At 32.2% G+C, this 13,673-nt stretch overlaps 1 long non-coding RNA gene across 1 annotated transcript; it reads left to right on the forward strand.

Annotated features, from left to right (window-relative positions):
• The first annotated feature begins 9,867 nt into the window (after positions 1-9,867).
• Positions 9,868-10,335, forward strand: LOC131624931 (uncharacterized). The gene is made up of 3 exons (XR_009290690.1): positions 9,868-9,915; positions 10,008-10,103; positions 10,189-10,335. It is a non-coding gene; the product is annotated as an uncharacterized LOC131624931 (long non-coding RNA).
• Positions 10,336-13,673: the final 3,338 nt, after the last annotated feature.

The following is a 13,673-nucleotide window of genomic DNA, read 5'->3' on the forward strand; positions in this document are numbered from 1 at the left end:
TAAATTACTTCTTTTTGGATCTTGACTTGTACACAACTCCACAAAACTGAACTCTATGGTAATCTTTACTCGAATTCGCTTCATGAATCTTTCATTCCTAGCAACCTGCTTCTAAGTCTTCTTTTGCGGCAATTTCCACACAATTATGCCGGTATATTGAGCATTGGTATGTCTCTAGGCTTCCACACAATATTACCAAAGTCAACTTGGAGAGAAGAACATCATTCTTTTTCACTAGAAACGTCAGTACTAGTCACAACACCACACACTCTTGCAAGCCTCTAAATCTTAAACAAATCTTTAAAGAAATGTTAAATTCAAAACGAATATCCTCAGTCAATAAATATTCTTCAAAGATAAGACTTGGATCTATGCAAGAATGGAAAAATATTGAGATAGAATATGAAAGAAATCGTTTGTAGGGAAGCAGCAAAACATTCAAGGTTAATATGGAGACAACTGAAACTAAATGCCTTGCAGAAAGTGCTGAAGGTGACAGTGAGTTGTTGCATAAGAGATTAGGGCATTTGAACTTCAAAATCTTGGAGCATCTGGGTTCTAAGAAGCTGATACATGACATTCTCAAGATTGTGAAGCCTAAAAAGTCATATGAGATATCCATGAAAGGTAAGCAACCTACATTTCTATTTGCATCATAAGTAGTTCCAAGAGAAAAACATGTTTTTAAAGTTGTGCATTATGATGCGTGTGGGCCATTTCTAGAACATTCATTTGGAGGAAGTAAGTATTTTGGGTCATTTGTGGATGAGTTCACAAGAATGAGGTGTTTACTGAGTTTTAGAAGTTCAAGGTGAAGGCGGAAAGACAGAGTGGTCAAAAGCTGAAGATTTTTAGAACTGATGGTGGAGGTGACTCTACAGATTTCAGACAATCCTATGAAGAAAATGCAGTTTGTAACGCCCCAAATTTAATTAATTAGTTAATTAAATTATTTAAGAATTTAATCATTGGATTTAATCGAAGTTCGAGGATCAATCGGAATTATTTTGGGAAGCGTATTTGGATTATTAAGTTAAAGTTGGATTTTATTCGGTTAGTCGGAGAATTAATAAAGTTGATTTCGTTGAAGAAATAATATTATTATTAATATTGGACTATTTGTATTTAATTCGAATTTTATCGACGAAGTCGGAATTATTTTATTAAGTTGGCATGGTAATTAATCGGATTAATTTGGTGAAATAAAGTTGAAGTGTTATTTTATTAATGAGCTTAAAAATAAATTTGGATTTAATTTGAGTTGTTGTGAAGTAAGGAGGGGGTATGTAACTTAGGCCCAATTATGTTGGATTTAGAATTGGAAGAAGGAAGAACTATCATAACACAAAGAGGAATAGGGTTTGGAGGAGAGGTGAAGAAGAGAGTCATGGCGGAAGAGAAAAACTAGAGGAAGTCCAATTTTCGCAGCAAGTTTCTGCAGTGAGACACCTTAGTAAAACGGACGTTTCTCCCAATCCAACCGTTGGATCGTCGCGGTTCTTGGACACAACGTTCCAGAATCGTAGAGGTTTTTGTTGCGTCTCTGCACGTTTTTAGAAAAGATTTTCGGAGAAAAGATGGAAGCGGCGGCATAAGCTATGGCAACCCGGAGGGTAGAGAAATCTCATATCCAAGGTAAGGGTGGGGTTCTAGCTCTATAAACAGGATTATGATGAATGATATGTGGGGGTTATGGTTGTATGATTGCCTCTGTTTCGTGTGTTGTGATTGTATTGTTGAATGTTGAAATTGATTGACGTCGGTGAATAAGGTTATAAAAATTCAATCAATGGTGGTGGAAAATTAACCTAGGGTTTATAATTATTATTATTGAGGAATTAGTTGCAGAAAATTGCTAGATGTTGTCAGTAGAGTATTTCTTTTGGCACTTTAGAGTTGTAGAGATTATTATAGAATTATTTAGAGTTCTTGGAAACTCTGTCGAGTTATAATTATTAATTATTATAAATTTTCGCGAGTTAAGAGTATAGAATAAGTTAATAAAAATATTTTGTTAGAGTGTTGAATGAGTATGAAATTATTATGACGTTGTTGTATATTAGTTGTTTTGTGCATTATGTTGAATACGATGGGCTGCTATTTTCTTTGGGATTTATCAGTGATGTGTATGTTGCTATATTTTGTTGTTTTATGCGAAGTTGCAGGATGTTTCAGTGACGATGTTTACCACTAATTATTGGTAAATGAATTGGTGATATAGGCTTATGCCTGGCGACGAGGATTTGTTGTTTATGTTGTATGTTGTGTGATGTGCATTATCGAGTTGCATACATTGCATATTTTGGCGACGGCCTGGATTGGCAAATTAGCGACGAAGGCTTATGCCTTGATGCCTCTGTTTAACTGGCAATTGGCGATGGGGGCTGAAGCCCTGGGTACCACATGCATATGCACAGTTGTGTCTCATTTGAAGTGACATGAGTTGATTTTTGCGATGTGAAGTGGTTTATAGTTTTATGACTGTGAAGTGATAATTTTGTATGATTTAATCCTAATATATTATTTATCATACGCTTGTTTATATTGTTGGATATCTCACCCCTTCTGAATGATGTTTCCCTACCATGGGAAATGGACAGGTACTCAAGATAGCAGTGGGAGTTTGAAGTGATTTTATGAAGTCTTTAGTTGCTGTTAGTTCGAGTTGGGTCTTGCTCTGATACGTAGCACTCGGGGGGATGAACGATTGTCTTTTAATTGTTGTTATAACTATAAGTTGTTAACTTTTAAGTGGAATTTATGAAGTAATATGATGTTGGTGAAGTTGTTTTAGTTTAATAAAAATATTATGCAAAGTGAAGTTGAATAATTGATATTATTATTATTATTAATAAAAGTTGTTTTTATTTTTTAAAAGAGTAAACAGGTTTTATCGGTTCATCCGAGTTATGTGCTATGTATCTATGATATATGTGATTAAGTTGTTTGTTGTTTTACGTTGAATGTGACATCCCAATTGTATGTTGAATTTCCGCACTATGATTTTATTAAATATTCATTGGGTAGATTTGGGGTGTTACACAGTTGAGCATGAAGTGAGTGATCTGCATACTCCACAACACAATGGTCTTGTTGAAAGAAGAAATAGTACTTTTCTTGATATGACAAGAGCATGTTAGAGGAAAAGAAGCTACCTCACTGGTGTTGGGGAGAATGTTTTACGACTGCAACATATGTGCTCAACAGGTGTCTAAGTAAGAAGTTGAAGGAAGTTGTTTTGTTTGAGAAGTGGACAGGAGATAAGAAAGGTGTGAGTTATCTTAGGTTATTTGGTTGTTTGCTATAAACATGTTCCAGATGCTAAGAGAAGGAAGTTGGATGATAGAAGTAAAGTAATGTTATTGGTGGGGTACCACAGTACAAGTGCTTATAAGCTTTATTGTCCAATCTCTAAGAAGGTGAAATTCGGCATATATGTCATATTGAAATAGTTAGAAACTTGGGATTGGAACACGTTTAATCATGCCTCTAGCGTTGGAGGTGCTTCTGAAGGAAGTTTAGTAGTTGTTTCAGAAGATGAGTCAGAATCAGAAAATGATTGTAATTCTAAAGGAGAATTAGAATCTGAAGGCGACTTTATAGGTGACTCTGAAGCAGACTCTGGAAGTGACCCAGACTCTATAAGGTATGTAGACTCTAAAGGTGGTCCAGAATATGATGTTCAAGACTCTAGGGGTCAAACTTCTGGAAGTAATCATGCTTTTGGAGGTGATCATGTTTTTGAAGGTAGTAGTTCTTCCGGTAGTGTTTCTGGAGGTGGTCCATAAGCTAAAATTGTTCTAGGTTTGGTAGAAGATTCAAAACAAATTCAAAGACCACAAAGAATGAGACAAATATCCAAAAGGTTTCCAGAGTTCGACATGTTACGCGATACTAAAATAGACTCTAAATGCGAAGTCATTAAGTGTACCATGTTTGTAGACTATGAATCTGCGAGTACAGAAGAATCACTCAAGAAGAAAGTCTAGCTAAAGGCCATGATATAAGAACTTAAGGCTATAGAAAGAAACGAGACTTGGAAGTTGACTAAGCTTCCAAAGGAGAAGAAATCCATCAGGGTCAGATGGATTTTCAAGGTGAAGGTGAAGCCAGATGGATCAATTGGGAAACATAAAGCAAGTTTAGTAGCTATATGTTTTCTTCAGAAACATGAGCTAGATTACTTTGAGGTGTTTGCACCTGTAGCTAGACATGAACAATCAGGTTGGTGATTGCTATAGCTGCTAATAAGAATTGGTCTATGATACATCTGGATATTAAATATGTATTTCTGAACGGTCCTTTACAAGAAGAAGTTTATGTGTCCCAAGCTCTTGGATTTATGAAAACGAATCAGGAAGGGATGGTGTACCAGTTGCATAAAGCTTTGTATGAATTGAAGCAAAACCCCAGAGCTTGGAATTAGAAGATTGATTCGTTTTTCAAGAAGCATGAGTTTTATAAATTTGAGATGGAATATGGAATTTATGTTCAACATACTTCTGGAGGCAATATGATTATGGTGTGTCTTTATGTTGATGACATATTGCTCACATAGAGTTGTTCTGATGAGATAGTCAAGTTCAAGAAGGTGTTGATGAATGAATTTGAGATGACTGACTTAGGAAAGTTGGTATACTTTCTAGGGACGAAGAATTTGTACTTTGAAAAGGATATCATTTTGCATCAACTGAAGTATGAACTTGAGCTTCTGAAGAGATTCGAGCTGACAAATTGCAAGTCTGCAATCACACATGTTGAGATGAATCACAAGCTAGATTATGATACTGAGGGTGATGGCGTAGATGCTACAACTTTTAAACAATTGGTAGGCTCGTTGAGATATCTCTATAATATCATATATGACATTTGTTACGTAGTTGAAATAATGAGTAGGTATACAAACAAATCAAAGTGGTCCCATTACCAAGTTGCTGTTAGGATTCTGAGATATATTAAGAGGACTCTAAAATTTAAAATTGTGTTCCCTTCTAAAAATGATATGCTACTTAGATTCTGACCGATGTGGTGATAGAATTGACTTATAAATATTTTTTCAAATATCTACAAGTTATATTTCTATTTAATTGTCATGTTTGTGAAATTTAATAACTCAATATAATTGAGAAATGTTTTACATCTTTAGAATGGAGTTGTTAATTAGTAAAAACTAATGACTAACTCACTCCAAAATTTTACTAAACTACCATTTTTTTTTAATTATTTACTAAAATACCATACTTTCAAATTTTCAAACTATTATTTTTTCGAATAATTTTTTTGTTACTAAAGGCTTGTTCAATGTTTTGGAGAGCCTTTTAAAAATTTAATAAAACCCACTGTATAGTTTGGAAGTTCTGTTTTATTTTATTATTTACTAATTATTTATAGATTTTTTGCAAAATTTTATTTTTATGAATTTTTTAATATATAACTTTATAAAATATGTTTTGGTTAAAATCCAAAAATAAATTGACACAAAATTTTTAGAAAATAATTTCTATAAAAAAATATACAACAAAATTTATGTGACTAAATTTTTTTAAAGATTTTTTTGCAAGAAAATAAAATATAATAAAAGAATATAAAATAGAAGGGTCCGCAAATTTAATTGGCGGGTGTATTTTAAAATATTTTTTATTTGAAAACATGATTTCTTATAATTTATGGGAGAATGTACATAATTTGATATTTTATTTGAAAAAATATGGTATACTTGTGAAAATTTACCCCTCACTGCATATTCATATTTTATCATACAATATATAATATTTCACCATTCTCTAATAATAATGTTTAGTAAAATTAGGAGTGGACTAATTCGAACCGTCTTATTGAAAGTTGATTAATCTATTATTTTTTTTTTTGTACAAATAGATCAGGTCGAATGACAAGTTGATTCGGTTGTTTATTTTAGATTGTATAGAGTTATTTAGATCGATCTCAGAAAATTATTTTGGACCCGTTAAAAATTAAAATCGATCGAACTTTATTAATATTTATTTATTTATTTTATTATTAAATGGCTAACTTAACATTGTGGCATTATGTTTTCACAAGAATAAATATCTACAATATAAGAAAATTAACTGCTCTAGAAATTATACAACTACCTTGCCGCTCAACGAAGCCTCCATGTGGATGTCTTCCCTATCCTTCTTTGCCTTTTCTTCTTTGGCTATGTTTGGTAAGACGTGTTTTGGAGCTTATAGCTTATTTTTTATGTCTTATAAGCTCATATGATAATTTAGACCCGTTTAATAACGGTCTTTTCATCACGAACTTATAACTTATTTTACTAGCTTATAACTTATTTTCCAAACGCTATTTCAAATAGCATTTTAGCTTATGTCTTATAGCTTATTGCCTTTTCTTCTGTTTTTATCCATATTATTTCAATTAAAATCCATTTTTTAACCCTTATAATTTATTTTAATTTAAAATAAAATAATTATATATTGAATATCTTTTATGTCATTTTATATTTATAAATTAATTGAACCGCTAATTTTACCAAACACTTCAATGAGCTTATAAGCTATCAGTTTCAACCATCCGCTATAAGCTATAAGTCATCAGTCATCAGCCATCAATCATAAGCTATAAGCTATCAGCTAACTTATCTGTCAACCACTATTTTTCTACTTTCTATAGTTTTCTATGGGATATACATTCACTCTCTTCTTCTTCTTCATTCTATCTTCCTTCATCTCAATCTTTCTCTTCCTTCTTCTCTAGTATGTTTCCTCTCTCTTCTTATTTGTTTTCTCTTCTTTTTCTTCAATAAAAATGATAGTTTTATCTTTCTCTTCTTAAAAATAAATATATTATTATGATATTAATTAATGTATATTTATAAAAGTTAAAAATATTTAGAGTGATAATTTTAAAAAATCTATGAATATAAATTTAGGAATTAAAGTTTAATATAAAATAAATATTTTATATAATAAATATAAATTTAAAAATTAAAATTTAGTTTTAAATATGGCAAGTAATCAATTGTGGTATTCTTACTTCTTTTTTTAAAAAAATTTATGTTTATCAAAAATTATTTTCTATATATATATATATATATATATATATATATATATATATATATATATATATATATATATATATATATATATATATATATATATATATATATATATATATTGAAATAGATTTTTTTTTTAAATTCATATTTCTATCAGATTGGTGATTTCTTTCACATTTGTTTCTACTTTATATTTTTCATTGCATAAATAGTATGATATATTTTTTAATATTTCACATGTCTCATTTTAAAAGTGAAAAATTATAAACTTTAATTATTAATTTTATTTATAGACATTATTAAGTATAAGAATTAGAAATAGTAAAGGTTATTTTTAAATCATTAAGTTTTTTTTTTAATTTTCATTAATATTTGTATTCGGGGAAAAATGTATTACTTGTCTAATAATTTTTTTAAATGATGTTATTTTTATACATGGGAGAAAAATTACTATTGATTCTAATATTTTTGTAACCAATACCTAAACAAAATAAATATTTGTATACGAAAAAAATATTATTAATTTAAATATTTTTATATACGAAAAATGGTTTTTATGATCAAAATATTTTTTATTCATAAATGGTATATGTGAAAAAATATTTTATTGATCTAAATTCACTACTACAATTTTAAACTATAATATATAATAATTTTTTGAAAATTATATCCTTTATAATTCCATTCCAACAAAAAATGTTACATAACATCTTTAAATCAAAAATATTTTCAATAAATCAAAATATTAAATATTAACGGGAATATGAAGTTACAGATCAAAATATTGAATATTAATGGGAACTTTAAGTTACTGATCAAAATATTTAATATTAACGGGAACATGATGTTACTGATCTCAATATTGAATATTAACGGGAACTTGAAATTATTGATTAAAATATTGAATATTAACGGGAACATGATGATATTGATCACAATATTGAATATTAACGGGAACTTAAAGTTATTGATTAAAATATTAAATATTAACGGGAACCTGAAGTTACTGACACTACGCCAAATTTGGCTTTTAGCAGCACCCCTACGAAAGCGCTTTTAGGAAAAGCGCTGGCATAGGCTTCGCTAAAGACAAAATTAAAAAACACGCTAAAAAAGCGCTCTAATAGTGGGGGGGTATGAAAGCGCTTTTAAGAAGCGCTCTGGTAGGGGGGGGTTATGAGAGCGCTTTTCAAAAGCGCTCTGGTAGGGGGGGGTACGAAAGCGCTTTACAAAAGCGCTCTGGTAGGTGGGGGGAACGTGGGGGGAACGAAAGCGCTTTTCAAAAGCGCTCTGGTAGGGGTGTTTAATGAGAGCGCTTTTTGTCAAAAGCGCTGGTATAGCCCAGGCTATGAGAGCGCTTTCCAGAAGCGCTTTAGTAGCCTTATTACTAAAATTAAAACCAAAAACACGCTTCTACTGTTTCTCACTTTCTCTCTTTCTTTTTCTCTCTGCACGCGAACCAGAAACCCCACCCCTCACCGTCGTCGGTCCTCCGTCCACCACCATCGCGCGAACTTCTTCTCCTCCGTCCACCACCATCGTTTCGTCTCCGTCTCTTCTCCTCTGGTAGCAACTTGCTTTGCGCCACCCAGGTATCACACTTCTCATAGCTTTCATATCTGGAAGGCTTCATGTTTGTGAGTATTTGTGAATATCAGTTGTTGTTCTTTGTTGTTTTCTTTTCCTCTTAGATTCATTATGAGATTGTTGTGTTTAATAATATATTCTAAGAGAGAAAATTGCAAGATAGATATAAAACAAGTGTATGTGTTTCTCAATCTGTTAGATTACACTCAAAAACACAGCATTTTGTTAATTGAATTACCTCTTTTCTTAACAAATACAATTGTTGGGCACTGTCATGGAGAAACATGAAGCCTTGCAGCAGCTACAAGAGTTTTTTACTTGAGTATTTCTTGAATTAGAGGAAAATGTTAGGTTATTTCCATTGAGGGAACTATTTGATGAATACATATCTGGAACTATGTTCATCAATGGCTTGTAATTGATCCTAAATCATACATTTACTTGTGGTGAACTATGTTAATTTACAATGACTCCTACTGGGCCTTGAGTTTCTTCTTTTTGACCCTCATGGCATCACCAAAAGAAAGTGTAAAACTAGTGTATGTTGTATGCAATTCATGACATGCTTTCTATTCTGTTCATGTTCTTTATGCATGTATTAAATGACTTTATGCTAATGTAAATATAAAATATTTTATTTTAGTATCACAGGGTTAAAAGGAGTCCAGGATATGATTTCTAAAATAAATTCAAATAAGTTATAAAATAAATTTGTGTATGAAATTTATTCTAATGCATTATAATTATCTGTAAGATAACCATTGATGGTGCATTGGTGGTGACTTCAATTCTATTTCTTCTTCGGACGAAAGAATTGGAGTTGCTAATAGAGGAAATAGCAACGACATAAGGAACTTCAATGAATTTATTGATAATAGTAATAATAGAAATTAAATAATAAATAATATATAATAATAGTAATAATATATACCTTATGAGAGTTGAATTAATGAGGAAGAGAGAAGGTAAAGAATGAAACAAGAGTGAGTTAATGTATATAGACAAGGATGATTCATAAGGTTTGCTTTTGAGCAAAAAGTTTTATAGCTTCGTGTTAGTAGTGGTGTATTTAATTAACTGCATCGTGTGTCTTGTGTTAGTAGTGTTAGTAGTGGTGTATTTAATTAACTGCATCATGAGCTATTCACCCATTCTTATTATAATCATACATTGAATTGAATTTCTTGTATAGGTCTGACTGGATTGATAACTTTGGATCTCTTTGGAGCTCGTATCATTGACAGGTATCCCGGACTAAATCAAACAACATCACCTGGATCGAAGTGCAGGTACATTACTTTTCACAAATTTGCTTATAATATTTATGCTACTTGGTAAAACAAGACAACTTATATAGAATCTTATTTGTTTTTCTATGTAGTGTCCGATACAGCGTAACAGTTCAGACTGCGGATACTTTGTATTGAGGTTTATGAAAGAAATCATTCAGGCGAATCAATTAGAGATTCCTCCCACGGTATAAAGTTATAACTTAAGATAATTTCATATAATTTATTACATTTACCTAAATATATTATTCATATTATGTTTTTGTTTTATAGTACCTTGACGAATTCCGTGCTGCTGGGTACTCGAAGCTAAAGTTAGAAGAAATCAAAGAGGAATTGTGTCAATTTTATATTAAGCAATTTTTCATGCAGATTTGAACTATAATATTGTTGATTTTGTAATGATGTATATATATAATTTTGTAATGATGTATATATATAATTTTGGATATTATAATGGTATATATTAGTATATATATTGTCTTACTGATGGCTGAAATAATATAGTCGAAAATATATTACAGGTCGAAAATATATTACAGGTCGAAAATATTACAGGTCGAAAACATTACAGGTCGACTGGGAGGATTAAATTATAGGCTGCACATAAAAATACCTCATTTAGCAACTACAGCGCTTCTAAAAAGCGCTCTTAAAGGTCCACATACTAGAGCGCTTCTTAGTAAAAGCGCTGGCAAAGACCAGTAAAAAAGCAAAAAAAACTAAAAAATTACGCAGCATACAAAAGCGCTTTGGGAAAAGCGCTCTGGTAGGCCCCCCTATGAGAGCGCTTTGTCTGGAAAAAGCGCTCTCATAGGGGGGCCTACCAGAGCGCTTTTCCAAAAGCGCTTTTGTATGCTGCGTAATTTTTTAATTTTTTTTGCTTTTTTACTGGTCTTTGCCAGCGCTTTTACTAAGAAGCGCTCTTAAAGGGGGGGTCTACCAGAGCGCTTTTTCCAGGAAAGCGCTCTTATAGGGGGTCCTACCAGAGCGCTTTTTCCAGGAAAGCGCTCTTAAAGGGGGGGTCTACCAGAGCGCTTTTAAAAGCGCTTTCGTAGCCTACGCCAGCGCTGGCTTTGGCAGCGCTTTAAAGCGCTGTTAAAGGCCAAAAAAAGCGCTGTGAAAGCCCTTCCGTGTTGTAGTGTGATTCAAATATTGAATATTAACGAGAACATGATGTTACTGATCACAATATTGAATATTAACGGAAACCTGAAGTTACCGATTAAAATATTGAATATTTACAGGAACATGAAGTTACTGATCAAAATAGTAAATATTAACGAGAATATGAAGTTACTGATCACAATATTGAATATTAACGAGGACCTAAATTTACTAATCAAAGTATTTTTTTTATTAATTATACATTCAATTATTATTTTTCTCAGGTAACAAGATATTTTTCTATTAAATATATATATATCTGAAACAAATCGCACAGGTTTGTTACTAGTATATTATGAAATTCTGATTAGTATTTTTTGTGGTTTAAAGTATGAAAATAATCAAATTAATGTCAAATAATATTTGAAATATTAATGTCAATTGATATTTAAATTATTATCATTTAATAATACAAAAATAGTTTTTCTTTCAGATTATTTTAAAATTTTAATAATTTTTATAAAAGAAGAACCATTTTTATAAAGTTATTTAATAACTATTAAATCGAGTAAACCGATTGGATTTACCTGTTAAATCGACTTAATTAAATTCATCAAAAATAAAAACTTTATCGGTTAAAATTGAGTCTTAAAAATGAAATCGCAGTTTATATTGGATTTAAATTTTGGATTTAAAACGGACAAAACCCAATCGATTCTCTAGTCATCAAAGACTTGCAGATTTATTGGACTTCTCCATTGTCTTTCCTCCGTTCATTTATCTAGGGGCTACCATCTTCATTGGCCGGCCGAAAGCATCACATTTTCAATTCGTGGCGGACAGAATTAGAATCAAACTTGTGGCTTAGAAAGCTAGTTTGTTATCCATGGGAAGAAGAGTCCAATTGGTTAAAGCCGTCATTCATAGTATGATGATTCATAGTATGAATGTGTTCAATTGGCCGGTTAGCATTAACAAAATCAACGAGACGTGGATGCACAACTTCATTTGGAGTGGTAATTTGGAAAAGAAGAAGTTGGTCACAATGGCTTGGAAAATCTGCCGCAAGGACTTTAAAGATGGAGGTTTAGGTATTAAATCTCTTAGGAATTTTAATACAACTTCTACTATTCACCTATGTTGGAACTTCTTGAGAAATAAACAAGACTGGGCTTTGGTGTTGGCTGCCAGAGTTAGAAGGAACAACAATTTTATCAAGTATTCCATCAGTTCCTCCATCTGGAATAGTGTCAAAGACTATGTTAATATTGTGTTGGAAATTCCCAATGGGTTATTGGCAATGGCAAATCAACTTTCTATTGGCAGGATAATAGGCTAGGGGACTTGTTGGTTAATATTTTCAATATTCTGAAGCTCTTCCACCGGAATCTCACCTCAAAAATCTTCGACTTTGTTGACAATAATCATTAGAATTTTCATGATATTGTCATCACAGCTTTCCCTAGTCTCCTTGAGCGGATCAAAGACATTAATCTTCCTCTTAATGCGGCGGAGGACGATCTGATCTGAATGGATTATGTCAATGGCCTATTAAATCTCATATTTACTTACAGCTTCATTCATCATTTAGCGCCTTCAGCCCCTCGGAAGATTTTTCAATGGAATCTGAAGGTGTTTTCATGTTAGCTGCATTTGTGGTAAAACATACCTGGTTGATATTGTGTTATGCAGGTTGCATATGTTCTGTAGTGAATGTCATGACCGATGTCATGACATCCGTGTGTGTCACCAGGAGCTGTTATTTTGTATTAAATGTGTTTCCTAATTTCTCTCAATTATCAGTTTAGGAAACCTTTTATTGTGTGCTGAATATTTCGTCCAGAGGATCATGCTGACAACACTTTTTGTAACAACGAGATGGCGTGTAAATTAGGTTAACATGGTTAACCCTAATTTGTTTTTAAGAAAGCCCAAGGCCCAAGAGCTGCATATAAAAAGGCTGCAATCCTAATTTGGAACACAGACAGAAGATTTTGTGTTTTGTGAAGAACCGTACTTCCGTAGCTGTCTCTTGTGATCCAAGCAATTGTCCTTGATGATTGTGTTGGAATAGGTTGTGTGTGTTAATTGTCACTCTAAGCTTTTAAGCACGAGTGTGTGTCTCTTGATTGAAGCTTTTAAGCAGATCAAGGTGTGTTCTTGAAGAGTGTCTTCTCTCTGTAATTGTTTATGTTTGTTTGTAATCACTGTTGTGATTAAGGGGGAGTGAGTGGAGATACTCAGGTCTAGGAATAGGTTGGAATTACATTGGGTAGGTTTTAAGTGAGGAGTTGTAAACGGGGGAGTTTAACTCCAAATTAGTTATGCTTATATTGGATTCCCTCCCTGGCTTGGTTGCCCCCAGAGTAGGTTGTTTGAACCGACCTGGGTAAACAATTTTGTGTGTTCTTTATTGTTCTTATGTTGTTTTGTTATAATTTTCTGTGCTGTGTAATTATGGATGTCATAACATTCAGTAAGACATCGAGCGTGAGTTACTAGAATTTCAATTGGCATCAGAGCAGGCACCCTGCCTGTTTACATCTTGGTGAGATCTAGGGATAACAAAATTTTGGTACTATGGAGAAGGAACTGTTAGTGTTTGGGAATAGACCACCTATCTTGTATGGCTCTAACTATGACTACTGGAA

The sequence above is a fragment of the Vicia villosa genome, linkage group LG1, assembly GCF_029867415.1.
Source record: "Vicia villosa cultivar HV-30 ecotype Madison, WI linkage group LG1, Vvil1.0, whole genome shotgun sequence".
Classification (NCBI taxonomy): Eukaryota; Viridiplantae; Streptophyta; class Magnoliopsida; order Fabales; family Fabaceae; genus Vicia; species Vicia villosa.